Source organism: Tenrec ecaudatus, chromosome 10 (genome assembly GCF_050624435.1).
Source record: "Tenrec ecaudatus isolate mTenEca1 chromosome 10, mTenEca1.hap1, whole genome shotgun sequence".
NCBI lineage: Eukaryota > Metazoa > Chordata > Mammalia > Afrosoricida > Tenrecidae > Tenrec > Tenrec ecaudatus.
In genome coordinates this window covers 97807230-97821151 of record NC_134539.1, presented here as the reverse complement: position 1 = coordinate 97821151, position 13922 = coordinate 97807230, and positions in this window count along the sequence as shown.

Genomic DNA, 13922 nt, shown 5'->3' with positions numbered 1-13922 from the left:
GCCGCTTGTTTACTTTCAAGCCTTTGAGAGCCCAGACGCTATCTCTTTTGATAGCTGGGCATCATCAGCTTTCTTCACCACATTTGCTTACGCACCCATTTGTCTTCAGCGATCATATTGGGACAGTGAGCACACAATGATATGATTTTTCCTTCTTTAATGCCCAAGACCTGATCCCTTCGACACCTGGTGATCACACAAGCTGGTGTGCTTCTTCCAAGTGGGCTTGGTTGCTTCTCAGGTAGATAGTCTCTTGTTTACCTTCAAGCCTTTAAGACCCCAGACACGATATCTTTTGATGCCATTACTGATTTCTTACATGATACCTTTTTGGACAGAAAAGATACTTTATATGGTTTTGATTTTTAATTTATCAAAATTTGTTTCATGATCCATTCTGGAGAATATTTCATGTGCACTGGAGAAATATGTGTATTTTGATACTGTTGAGTAGTGTGTTCTATATATCTGTTAGGTCTAATTGTTTAATGATACTATTCAGGTCTTATATATCTTTATGAATTTTCTTCCTATTTGTTCTTTCCATCATATACAGAGATATATTAAAATCGAGTGTTGTAGAAATATCTGTTTCTCTCCTTAGTTCTTTAGAGTTTGCTTTCTAAATCTTAGGGCATTGCATTGAGTACACAAATATAATTTTTGTCTACTCAGTGTTTTTGACTTAAAGTATTTGATCAGATATTAACATTGCTTTCTTGCACCCTTTCAGTTGTTATTTGTTTGGAGGGTTTTATCCTTTTATTATTCGCCTATTTATGTCTACAGTGTTTCTTTTGTAGACAACATATTGATGGACTATGTTGTTTTCATTCATTCAGTAACTGTCTCTTGACTGGTGCATTCAACCCATTACATTCAGGGTGATTATCAATATGGATGAATTGACTTTGGCCACTTTATTATACTTTTTTGTGTTGGTAAATAGTTTTTGCTTTACTTAGAGTACTTTTGTAATACAGGTTGTCTTTTTTATCACCACTTACTATTGAATTTTTGTTTACGGACTCCTTTTGTTCTTCTTCTCCTGAGCTTTGGTAAGTCGAACATTCTTTGTGGTTACTATGAGGTTTGCATTCAACATTTTATAATAAAGACGGTCAGTTATGTCTTGCAATCACCTTAACTGCCTGATCATGTAGAAGTTCTATAATTACACCATTCACCACTACCACCAGCCTTTTGTTGTCTGATATTGTCACCAATTGCAACTCTGTTTCTCAAATTTCCTGAAGGTATTTTTTTTTTTCCTATTTTATGTTACTTTTCTGATATCTTTGCCTGGCTTGGTGTCAGGATGATGCAATCATGTGCCTTTACCTCAGACTATTATTTGTTGTTTATCTGCTTTCTATCTGAATGATGTCCTTTAATACTTCTTTCAGGTTTGGAATATACCCCGTTCCAAGCAAGTTCCTGACCTTAGCTTATCTGGGGTTGAAAACTCAACCCTGTCTGAAGTCATGCTACCCTTATGATGTAGGCCTGATTCTCAGCTTTGGGGGGAGTGGTGTTGAGGGGGACATCCAGCTTCAATAGCCCTCTGATTTTTATATTCTTCCTTAAACTGATTGTTAATCACTCTTGGTCATTCTCTGTCAAAACTCCCAGTAGTAGTAGCCATTCAATTCCATAGTCCTTAAATTTCAAATTCCCCCACTGAATTCCCCCGTTCCTCACGGAGACTTCATACATGACATTTACCAGTGCATTCCCTTCCCTCAATAATATAGCTCAGTTTGGCACCAGTGGCAATTTTAACAATGACACTCTTGCAGCCTATTATCAGTATTCCACCAATCACCAGCGATGGAGCACTCATTACCAGCCCCTGGCAGGTGATTCAGCTTCAAAGTCCCAATTTAAAGTCAGCCTCCAATCACTACTAGTGCCAACTTTTGAGGGTGGGTTCCCTGGAAACCAATTACAAGATGGAGAATTGCTTGGGGAGGCTTTATTGAGAAGCATTCGCCAGAAAAAAATATCTGTAAATGAGCAACATGAAAGTTTGGGTAGAGGAGTGAGCTTAGTGCTACGCAGCTGCAACGGGGCCTCATTTGAGCTCTCAGGGAGCTCTTGGTAAAGCCGGCCCTTAAGGTGAAGGGACATCACTCCACAATGCATGCTACAGGGTGTATAAGAATGTCCAGCTTCTGCTTAGCTGTTTTGCTCTGTGCAGTTATATCTGTTATTGTTTGCTATGTTTTGAAGCCTTCTTACCATAAACATATAGTTATAATAGATATGTATCCAGTCAAATTTTTCCTTATGAAAATGTAATGTTTTTCATTCCCTTGTGATTTTGCCATTTTGCCAGACATAAATAGTATTACCTGTATCACTGTGGAAGTCAAATTTTATGTCAACTTACACGTGTGTAGGGGGGAAGCTCAACCTATCAAGCAGGACACAGCTTAGTGGTGCCTCCTGGAAGGCATGGCCTTTTATAAGAGATACACGAATACCCCTTCTCTCTCTCTGCCCTTGTCTTCCTGCTTGCTCAGCCTGTGCCTGGCTCTGAGGGCAGCTCCATGTGTGTTGTCCGACCCTTACAGCTGTTGGATTCTATCCTGTTGGCACTGATTTTGCATCCACTGACTCTGCACCCACCATCCTGTGATCTTTCTGTGGCTTTGCCTTTCTGCATCATTGGCCTGCAGCTCTGTCAGTCCGAAGAGGGCTCCAGCTAGCATCAGACTCGTGGACTTAAGCTGGATTGGCCAGGGCACCTTCTTCATAAAAGATTACGTCTTGATATAAAGCTCTTTCTTATACATATGTCACTGGTTTTGTTTCTCTAGACCAGCAGTTCTCAACCTATGTATTGGGACCCCTTTGGGGATTAAACGACCCTTCACAGGAGTCGCCCAATTCATAACACTAGCAAAATGACAGTGATGAAGTAGCAACGAAAATTATTTTATGGTTGGGGGGGTCACCACCACATGAGGAACTGTATTAAAGGGCTGCGGCATTAGCAAAGGTTGAGAACCACTGCTCTAGACAACCCAACCGAACACAATCACTCAGTGTTCAACCTCAGAATCAGAAACAGTAGGATATATAATAAGAGATTGATTACAAAGAATTGGCTTACATGACGGTGGATGTGGCTAGGTGAGATTAAAACCCATAGAGCAGTTGTCAGGAAGGATAGGCTGGAACTCATGGGTACAGCCTGTTCACAGGAAATAATTTCTTCTTTTAGGGAAGCCTTAAGTCTACTTTCAAGGTCTTTAAACTGATTGAGTCTGGTCCATCCAAATAACCTAGGATAATTTCTCTTATTTAATTAAATTTACCTTATGAATTTTTGAGGGGTCCTGCTGGTGTAGTGGTTACTCGTTGGGCTGCAATCCACATAGTTGGCAGTTCGAAACCACCAGAAGCTCCACAGAAAAAAACTAGGCTTTCTCCTGTGAACAATAACAGTCTTGGAAACCCACAGGGTGTCTCTATGAGTAAACACTGACTTGATGATATATGTCTGTGTATATAGAGAGTGTGTGTGTGTGTGTGTGTGTGTGTGTGTGTGTGTGTGTGGAGAGAGAGCGCGCGCAATATGTGTATTAGTGTTTGATTGAATAATGGGGAACTGTAGCCTGCCCAAGTTGATAACAAAAAGACAACCCAATCAAAAACTGGGGGAAAGATGTAGCCACTTATAATAAGCATTGTAAGAGCTCTCAATAAAATGATTTTTTAATTAAATGAATCACATAAAGGTCAATATCCTTGGTGATAATGAGCTGGAATGGATTTGTATTGGCATTTTGAACCAGAAAGTCCTATGGTTTACTATGCCATAAATAACACACTCAAAAGGTAAGGTCTATGTTGAAGTATAGAAGTATAGTGTTGACTGAATAAGATTATCTATATCGACTTCAGGAAATCTAATCAATACAACTATTATTCAAATGTATGCATCAACCTATAAAGCTAGAGATGAAGAAATTAAGAATTCTACCAATGTCTTCAACCTGAAATTGATTGAACATAAGATCAAGATGCATTGATAATTATTGGCAGTTGGAAACCGAGGCAAGGAACAGTAGTTGCAAAATATGAGTTTGGTGACAGCTGGAGATCACATGAAACAATTTTGAAAGATCAATGACTTGCTCATAACAAGTACTTTTTCAGCAACACAAAAAGCAACTGTGCACAAGGACTTCTCCGGATGGAATACACAGAAATTAGACTGACTACATCGTTTGAAAAAATGATGGAAAATATGACAAAATAATAATTTATAAATTATCAAGGGCTCATGAAGGAGGGGGAAGCGGGGAGGGAGGGGAAAAAAGAGGACCTGATGCAAAGGGCTTAAGTGGAGAGCAAATGCTTTGAACATGATTAGGGCAAAGAATGTACAGATGTGCTTTATACAATTGATGTATGTATATGTATGGATTGTGATGAGTTGTATGAGCCCCTAATAAAATGTGTTTTTTTAATGATGGAAAAGTTAAATATAAGCATCAGAAACATGGCCAGCAACTGACAAGGGTAAACTTTGTCACTGTGAGCACTTTGGAGGTTTGCCAATAAATCAGGCTAAGGAAATTTTAAAAATTAAAAAAAAAAAGATGTAGGCACTTCCTGAAGAAGATACTCAAATGACAAGATGGCCAACAGACACATGAAATGTAAGTTTAAATGGCAAGGAGAACCTCTCATGCCCATGGGTTAGCAAAGAAAGAAAGAATAAAACAGCAATTAACAAGTGGTGCAAGGGATGTAAAGGCAAAGGAACCCTAATTCATTTCTGGTGTGAATGTAAAACATATACCCATTGTGGGAAATTGTGTGGTGGTTCCTAGAGGCAGCGCTGTCTTGTGACCCAGTAATTCCACTCATAGGTGTAGAAGTGACAGGAACAGACATGGGCACACTGCACAGGACCATAGTGGTGCGTTGGGTTAAGTGTTGACTGCTAACTGCAAAGCCTATAGAAATAACCCACCAGTCACTCTCCCAAAGAATAACGAGGCTGTCTGCTCCTGTAAAGATTTAGTTTTGGAACCCCTTGGGCACAGTTCTCCTCTGTTCTACACATGACTGTGAGTCAGAATGGACCCACTGACAATGGGCACGTTTGCTGCAGCACTGTTCACAAAGGTGATAATAATCTGAAGGCCCTATAAAGGGCTGAATGGATAAGTTAATGTGGTTCACATAACCAATAGCAGTGATTTAAAAAAATCACTCCTGAAAAATATTACAAAGTAAATAAACCTAGAGGGCATTATGTTAAGAAAAATAAGTCAATTGCAAAAAAAAACCTCAGTATTATATATTCTCATTTTATAAAGTGCCATGACTAAGTAAATACATAGAAAGTAATGTTTATCAGTGGTTACCAAGGATGAGGAAAGAGGAGACAGAGATTCACTCTCAAGATCAGCGGTTCTCAACCTGTGGGTTGCGACCCCCTTTGGGGGTCAAACAACCCTTTCACAGGGGTCCCCTAATTCATAACAGTAGCAAAATTACAGTTATAAAGTAGCAACGAAAATAATCTTATGGTTGGGGAGGGGGGGGTCACCACAAAATGAGGAATTGTATTAAAGGGTCACTGCATTAGGAAGGTTGAGAACCACTGCTCTAGAGAGTAGACATTTGCAGGAGCCCTGGTGTGCTGTCCTGTATGCTGTTGATGGTTAACTGCAAAGTCAATGGTTCAAATCCACTGGCTGCTCTACGAGCTAAAAATGAGGCTGTCTTTCCCTTAAAGATTTACAGACTTGAGAGTAGACATTTGCTATTTTCAGTGAGAGGAAAGGTAACAGCAAATGAAGATGAAGCGTACACAGCTTGACCAAGTTAAACAATGTCACTGAGATTCACACAAGAATAAAAGACCTTTTGGAACTAGTATATATAATTTTTCAATAATAGCAAAAACAATAATATATGTGTGCAGATATGTTTGTAGGTACATAAGCAACTCTAAGGATAAGTACAAAGTATTAGTACAAAATTATATAAACTTTTATTAACCAAAAAAAACATAAAAATGTAGAACTGTTATCAACATATCCTCCATCTGGGTCTACACATTTCTGAAGGCAATGATTTCATTGCTGTAACTCTCCCCTAAAGTACTCTGTGCTCTTCTGTTTATACCACGTCAAAATGCAGATTTCACATCCGTGAGAGGCTCGCACGGTGTTGCTTTTCAGTCTATTTGCAGTTTGAGGGACAAAAAGAAGTCTGAAGGGGCAATATCAGGGCTGCAGGGCGGATGGAGTAAAGTATCAATGAAATCCTCATAAGATAGTCCTTGCTTCCCTAGAAGATTGAGCATAATAGAAGGGGAAATTCCCTGGCACAATGTTCCTGGCCTTTTGTTGACCAGTGCAGTTTGGATTTCTTTGGCTGTCTTCCAAAGCCAACTGGCATCACAGTCCACAAAGGCAATCTTCTACATGCTACTCCAGTAAGTAATGACTGCCGTCTTAAAAGCTCATAGCGGGAGACGTCGGACAGGGCAAGATATAACCAAATAATAATTTATAAATTATCCAAGGGCTCATGAGGGAGGGGAAAGCAGGGAGGGAGGGGGCGAAACGAGGAGCTGATACCAAGGGCTCAAGTAGTAAGCAGATGTCTTGAGAATGATGATGGCAACAAATGCACAAAAGTGCTTGACACACAATGGATGGATGGATAGATTGTGATAAGAGTTGTATGAGTCCCTAATAAAATGATTTTTTTAAAGTTAAACATTACTCTTTTTTTACTTCTAATATAACATTTAGTCAAAGCTTCAAGAAAAAAATCAAATAGATTTATGGGGAGAACAAAGCTCATAAGCAGCCATCTCGTGAAAGTCTTAGTCTCTCCTGGTCTGGAGAAAAGAAGTGTGGACACAAATGAAGGACAAGTGAAATCAGTTCGTCTAATGGCGGAGTCGAGCATGTGAACACCCATCTCCATGCCCCTGGAACCCCAGGGTCCAAGTGGTGCTCGGCTACCAGTAAGCACAACGGCTGTAAAGGGGATCTCATTAGTAGGTCTTGCATAGAGTGGGGGGAAATGTGTAACAAAGCTCAAAATCATCATTTTTTTAAAGACCAGGCTTACTGGTCAGATAGAGACTTAGGAGAACTCTGGAGACTAGGGCCCTTAGTCACATTGAGGTCTGGAAATGAATTCACCCTCATGACTCCAAAAATCCTCTTCTAATAAGCCCTGCGATTGTCCTATGTCCTTTAAGAAAAATCTATCAGGATTACCTCTTCAGAATTCCAGAAAGCAGTTGCCTTAATCTTCTGAGCTGACTTCTCTGCCTGGAATTGAACTGGGCCAGCAGACCCCCTTGGAAGTCACTGCTTGGATTGAACCTTTTATTTTTTCTAAGGCGCTCTCATGAGATTAAAGCAAGTGTATTACTGAGAACAACGGTCTGCAGTCGTTCGCTGGTCTCAGAGACACGTTTCAACACATTGTGTTTGGAATAACCCTGTGCACGTAGAGACAGGAACTCAGGTAAAGTGCGTGCGTATACAGTGATACCTCGGATGAATGGCTCCAAGCTCAACCTTTCCACTCCTTGACAACGAAGTTAGAAAAAAATTGCCTGCGTTCGTAATTTTGCTCGATAGTCGAACGGACAATCTGAGAGTGAGCTACGCGTTTGTCTCACCTCAGACACAAAGCGGCTCAGTCTCAGCGCTGCTCTCCCTTAGGCAACAGAGTGCTCGTGTTAGTGCGTTAGAACACTCCCATTGTGTGTGTTGGGGTATTTGCGCTTCATTTATGTAAAATAGTGTAACTATGCTTCCAAGGAAAGTTAGTGAGACCTGCAGTATCGCTAAGAAGAAAACGCGAGAACCACGATCGGGTTAAAGAAGGAAATTGTTGGGAAATTTAAATCAGGTCACCGCTTGTCTGATTTGGCTGCTGAAATACAAGACTAAGTTGACATGATCGACATTTCTGGGAAAACACTGTGATTAAAGCGGCTAATGTAGTAAAGGTGTGAAACTGTTAACCACAAACAAAGAACACAGACCACTGAAGACGTTGAGGAGTTCCTGCGAATGTGGATAAGTCAGAAACAAGTCAATGGAGGTAGCATGTCTGAAGCAGTGATACGGGAGAGGGCTGTAGGCCTCCACAGTGAATTTATAAGTGTAATTTGCGGCCTCAGAACCAATTATTTGGTTTTACTGTGTTATTTTTTAACAGTACATCATTTCTTACTAGGAAAATATGTTCAGTTCAAACACAAATTTGGAATGAAATGAGTTGGACAACTGAGATATCACTGTACTCTCATGCATATAGGTGTGTATATGTGTGTATATAGAAGTGGGCTTCATAAAGTTCAGAGAAAAAAATCCCAGCATTTTGTAATTCTATTTTCCACAAACTTTTTAAAACCCTCTTGTACAGATATATGCATGCATATTTGTGTGCGTGCATATATATCCATATACATGATAAAATACAAAGGAGGTATAGTTATGACTACCTCTTAGACAACCTCAAACACATAGTGGGATTGGTTTTTTGGGTTAGAGGGATTAGGAGTATAGTCTTGTGGAACATCTCAGTCAGCTGGCATAAGACATGTATAGCTTATTCCTAAAGTTATGTGTCTACATCCTAGTTTGGTGAGTAGGGTCTAGGGTCTTGAAAGCTTGCAAGCAGCCATCTCAGATACAACTCCTTATCTCTACTCATTGTGAACAAAAGAATATGAAGGAAACCAAAGACTCAAATGGAAGCTAATCTAATAGTTTACACAAATCAGTCTCATCTATCTTGAGAAAAAAAGAACTACATGGTGCCCAGTGTGGCAGTTACATAAGCTACTGTCAACTTGAGGGAAGGGGTGGAGTCTAGCCTGTCAGTCAGGTGATAACCAACGAGGCCTCAGTGTGGGCATGGCCTTCTCCTGAGGATTCTGGGAACCCCTATCTTCCTCCCTGGAGGCAGGAGACACACTCTCCCTACAAGACATTCTTGTTGACAAATCACTTGGAGCTACCCTGTTTCACCGAAAATAAGACAGTATCATATTAATTTTTGCTCCCAAAGATACGCTAGGTCTTATTTTCAGGCAATCTCTTATTTTTCCATGAAGAAGAAAATGGTGCACATTTATTGTTTTATTAAAAGAGACCACACACTCCTGTCTGCTCTGGCTGTGCTGAGGCCAACAGTGAGCTGTGCGGCGGCGCCCACCAATACAGTCCAGAGTCCAGAGTTACAGTAGCTTCAGGGGGTCTTATTTTCAGGGAGGTCTTACTTTGGGGGTGCCTTATATTTCAGTGAGAGGCAAACTGTAAAGAGGTCTTATTTTCAGGAGATGTCTTACTTTTGAGGAAACAGGGTACACTGATGGAGCCAGAGCCCTGGAGCTAGAGAGCCATGTGGAGACCCATGCCAGTTCTGAGATGCTGCCACCACCACTGGATTCACAAGACTTTCCACCCACTAGCCTGTGAACTTCCTGCATTCGGTGTTATTGCATGTGTTGCATGCGCCTGAAGAAGAATTTATAGAATAGTATCAGACATATGGGCTAATATCAGATTTATGGACTTGATCTGGACTGGGCTGGGATGTTTTATTAATGTACAATTGCTATTGTATATAAAGCTTTTTCTTATACACATGAGTGTCTATGAATTTGTTTCTCTTGTCTACCCGGACTAACACATCCAACTACCACTACGGACTATTTTGATCAAGGCCATAATAGTGGGATCATGATAAAATGGCAGGAAAATATGGACTATAACTCAAATTCATAAAAAGTTCAGGGTTATTGGACCACTTGAAACCAGAGAACTCCCTGAGATCATCTTTAAACCTTTTTGTAAATTGACTTACAAAATAAAGAATATCACCCATAAGTACAGTGTGTGTCTATATGTATCCAAAAGGTCAACAAATTCTTTAAAACAAAGATGAAAATACAAAGGGGCAGGGGAAAATAGATCCATGGAAACAGAGCCAGAACAGAAAGAATGAGAATGTTTGGCAAAGACTGTAACCAATGTCATTTAATAATCTGTGTAGAAGTTGTTGAATGAGAGCCTACGTTTTTGTGTAAACCTTCACTAAAATATTTTTAAGTATTATTTTTTTAATATCATCACACTTTCTAACTTCTTTTGGTTTAAATTTTCCTGATGTGGTTCTTTAAAACTCATTGACACACTTTCCATACTCCCACCCCATGTAAAGAGATGTCGTCTGCATCTCTCTTTCTCTTCACTTAAATCTGACCGTGCTTGTGACTGCTTTGACCAATAGAGCGTGGTGGAAGTGATGTTATGTGACTTCCAAGGCTAGGTGACAGTCAGCCAACAGCAATGCGGTGCTCACTAGAGCCCTGAGCTGCCAGGTAGTTGCAAATCCAACTGTTCTGAGTTCTCTGTGCTAGAGAGGCCACATTAGGCATTCTGGTCAAGTCCAAACTGAGCTCATATTCAAGCTATTTCAGTGAAGATACAAGATAATGTGATTCAAGAAACCATCTTAAAAGTGGGCTCTCCCAGCCTCCGCCAACTGAGACTTTAGTCTAGACTCTAGACCCAATGGAATATAGGGGAACTGTGATAAGGAGCCCCGGGGACAAGCACCGGAATTCTGCTAACTGAAAGACAAAGATGTGAAGGTCTGCCTTCTGAAAGATTACAACCTGGCAAACCCTACAGGGCAATTCCCTGTCCTTACAAGGATTTGAAATCAACAGGATGGCAATGGATAGGTGACCTCCATGGTTCTACACTCCTGACTCATGAAACATAGAGGACTGCCAAACATTTATGGAAACATTGAACTGAAAGATAATAGAATTTTCCCGTGAATTTTTTGAAGGCTCTTTGTTAAATACAAAGCATAAGAAATTGGTTCTCCTGATTACAAGGATCCACATGTGACCTCTTCCCTGGGAGAGGGACAGCAGAGAAGGGGGGAAGGGAGACTCCGGATAGGGCAAGATATGACAAAATAACGAGGTATAAATTACCAAGGGCACATGAGGGAGGGGGAAAAGGGGAGGGAGGGGAAAAAAAAAAGAGGACCTGATGCAAGGGGCTTAAGTGGAGAGCAAATGCCTTGAGAATGATTGGGGCAGGGAATGTATGGATGTGCTTTATACAATTGATGTATGTATATGTATGGATGGTGATAAGAGTTGTATGAGTCCCTAATAAAATGTAAAAAAAGAAGAAAAAAAAAGAAATTGGTTCTCCCCCAAATCAATGTGAAGGGACATGGATATAGTAGAAACCAAAACCCACCTGCAAGATACTTAGACAGTCCTCAGAAGGACCACACAGCAGGGATGAAAAATCCAGGGTGCGGTATAGCACTGATGAATCACATAACTATCATGTACTTCTTTAATATTTCCTCCCTTTACTATTATGGTTTTTATTTGTTTTACCTCATTAATCATGTTAGATTTCTGTATGTTCATTTGTATATTTAGGATCACTCAGCATGAACGCCAAACTAGATAACCCTTCAAACAGTAACAGGAGTAATGGTTCTCTGGGGGTGTGGGAAGAAAAGGGGGGAGGGGAGGAATAGGGAGCTGATCGCATTGGTGATTGTATAACTCCACTTGATGGAATTGAACAACAGAATTGAAAGGGAATGGATATATTGGACCACATAAGATATGGAAAAATAAAAAAACCCAAACGATTATAGGGGAAAAATAATAAGGGTTCCTGAGGGCGGGGGAGGTAGGGGATAAAGGGGAAATGATATCAAAGAGTTCAAGAAGAAATAAAATGTATTGAAACTGTGGAAACAATTGTGCAATACTGCTTGATGTGATTGAACTATGGTTTGTTATGATATCTGTAAGAGCTCTCAATAAAATTATTAAAACTTAAAAAAATTTTAAAGAAATTAGTTGTCCTTTGAAGTCACTAAGAATTGTTAGCAGAGCAATAAACAACAGACACACCCATACTATTGCCTAATCTCCTGTGAGTGTGCAGGCACGCACATGGCTCTTGTAAATAACAGGCTCTACCATAGTGCTCTTTTTCTTTTGTTTTTTCAATCTAAGAATCTCCGAATCAGATTTTGGATTAGAACCTTTTTTTTAGCATTCTCGTATTTATTTGTTTTATTTATTTTAGCATTCTCATATTTATTTGTATTATTGTATACATAATTCAATAATTCAATCATATCTTGAAGAGTAGTTCAAATATTACCACAATCAATTTTAGAACATTTTCTCCTTTCTTGTGATCACTGTTTTCAGCTCTCCACTTCCTCCCAACCTTCCCTACCATACCCTCATGACACCATTAATCCAGTTACTGTCTCCATAGATTTACCTATTCTGATTTCGGATCCAGAAAAATATACCAAAATGAAACAATAACAATATCAAAGTAAAACACGGGAAAAATCTCAATGGAAAAGAAAGTAGAAAATTTTTAAAACTAGAACAAATTTAAAATGGGTCAAAAAGGAGATCAAATGATAAGATGTTAAACTTTAACCTACCTGCATCTGCAGTAATCCACTTTCCAATGCACTGCGCGTGATAGCAAGGCTCTTCCCATCCCTGCTCTGTGGTCAGAGGGGATTCTCAGGTTTTAGGTATGTGTGGACCTTGCAAATAGATTTGGGGCTTCACTGTCACCCATGGCCTTCTGCAAAGCGGGTGTTCACAATTTAAGCTCTGATACCATTCCATTCCCTCCTTCAGAATTGAATTATAACATTGACAATCCTTGGATCACACAGGCTACTGTGCTTCTTCCATGCAGACTTAGTTAACCCCTCACTTAGATGGCTGTTTGAAGACAATGCACAGTATGTTTTTTTAATTTTTAATACATATCTCCATTGTGTCAAGCACATCTGTACATATGTTGCCATCCTCTTTTTCAAAACATTTTCTTTCTACTTGAGCCCTTGGTATCAGCTCATTTTTTCCCTTCCTCCCCCACGGACCTTTGATAATTTATTTTAAATTTTTTTCATGTCTTACACAGATCCACGTCTCCCTTCACCCACGTTCCTGTTGTCCGTCCCTCTGGGAGCGGGCAATACGTTGATCATTGTGATCGGTTCGCCTTTACTCCCCGCCATCTTCCCTTACCCTTCTGGTATCTTACTCCCATTATTGGTCCTAAGGAGTTTATCTATCAGGGATTCCCTGTGTTGTGACCTCTTATCTGTACCAGTGTGCATGCTCTGGTCTAGCCAGATTTGTAAGGTAAAATTGGGGTCATGATAGTGGGGGAGGGGAACATTAAAGAACTAGAGAAATTGCATGTTTCATCAGTGCTACACTGCACCCTGACCTTGTGCACCTTCTGGCAGTCCAGTTGTCGACAGATGGACTTGGGGTCTGCACTCCGCACTCCCTCTCATTCACATTGATATGATTTTTTTTTGGGGGGGGGTCTTTGATGCCTGATCCCATCGACACCTCGTGATCACACATGTGCACGGTATGTTTACACACGGTAAAATTCAACCCAGCGCTTTAGGTCTCTCCCTGTGCCCTGGCAGTGTATAGTTGTGCACTGGGCTGAAATCCTTATGATCAGTAGTCCAAAGCCACCCGCCGACCCCTATGTCGGGGGCGGGAGGGTAGAGGGAGACTGGGCTTTCTGCTCCTGTAGACGCACGGGGCTTGGAGGGAGCATGGTCTCCGCGGCAGGGAGTCTCTGCCTCTAGGCCCCATCTTCTCCCTCGCGGCTCCTCCCCTGAGGAATTCTGGCATCCGGCTTTCTCTGGGTAATTGGCACGGGGACCCAGCCCCATGCCCGCCCTCCTCCTGCAGCTTCGGGGACCTCCCCGACCTGCCTGGTGCAGAGCAACTTGGAAGTGCCCTCGACTCGCGCGCCGGCTGCGAAGCCGGTGGCGGCGCGGGGAAGAGGAGGTTGCCATGG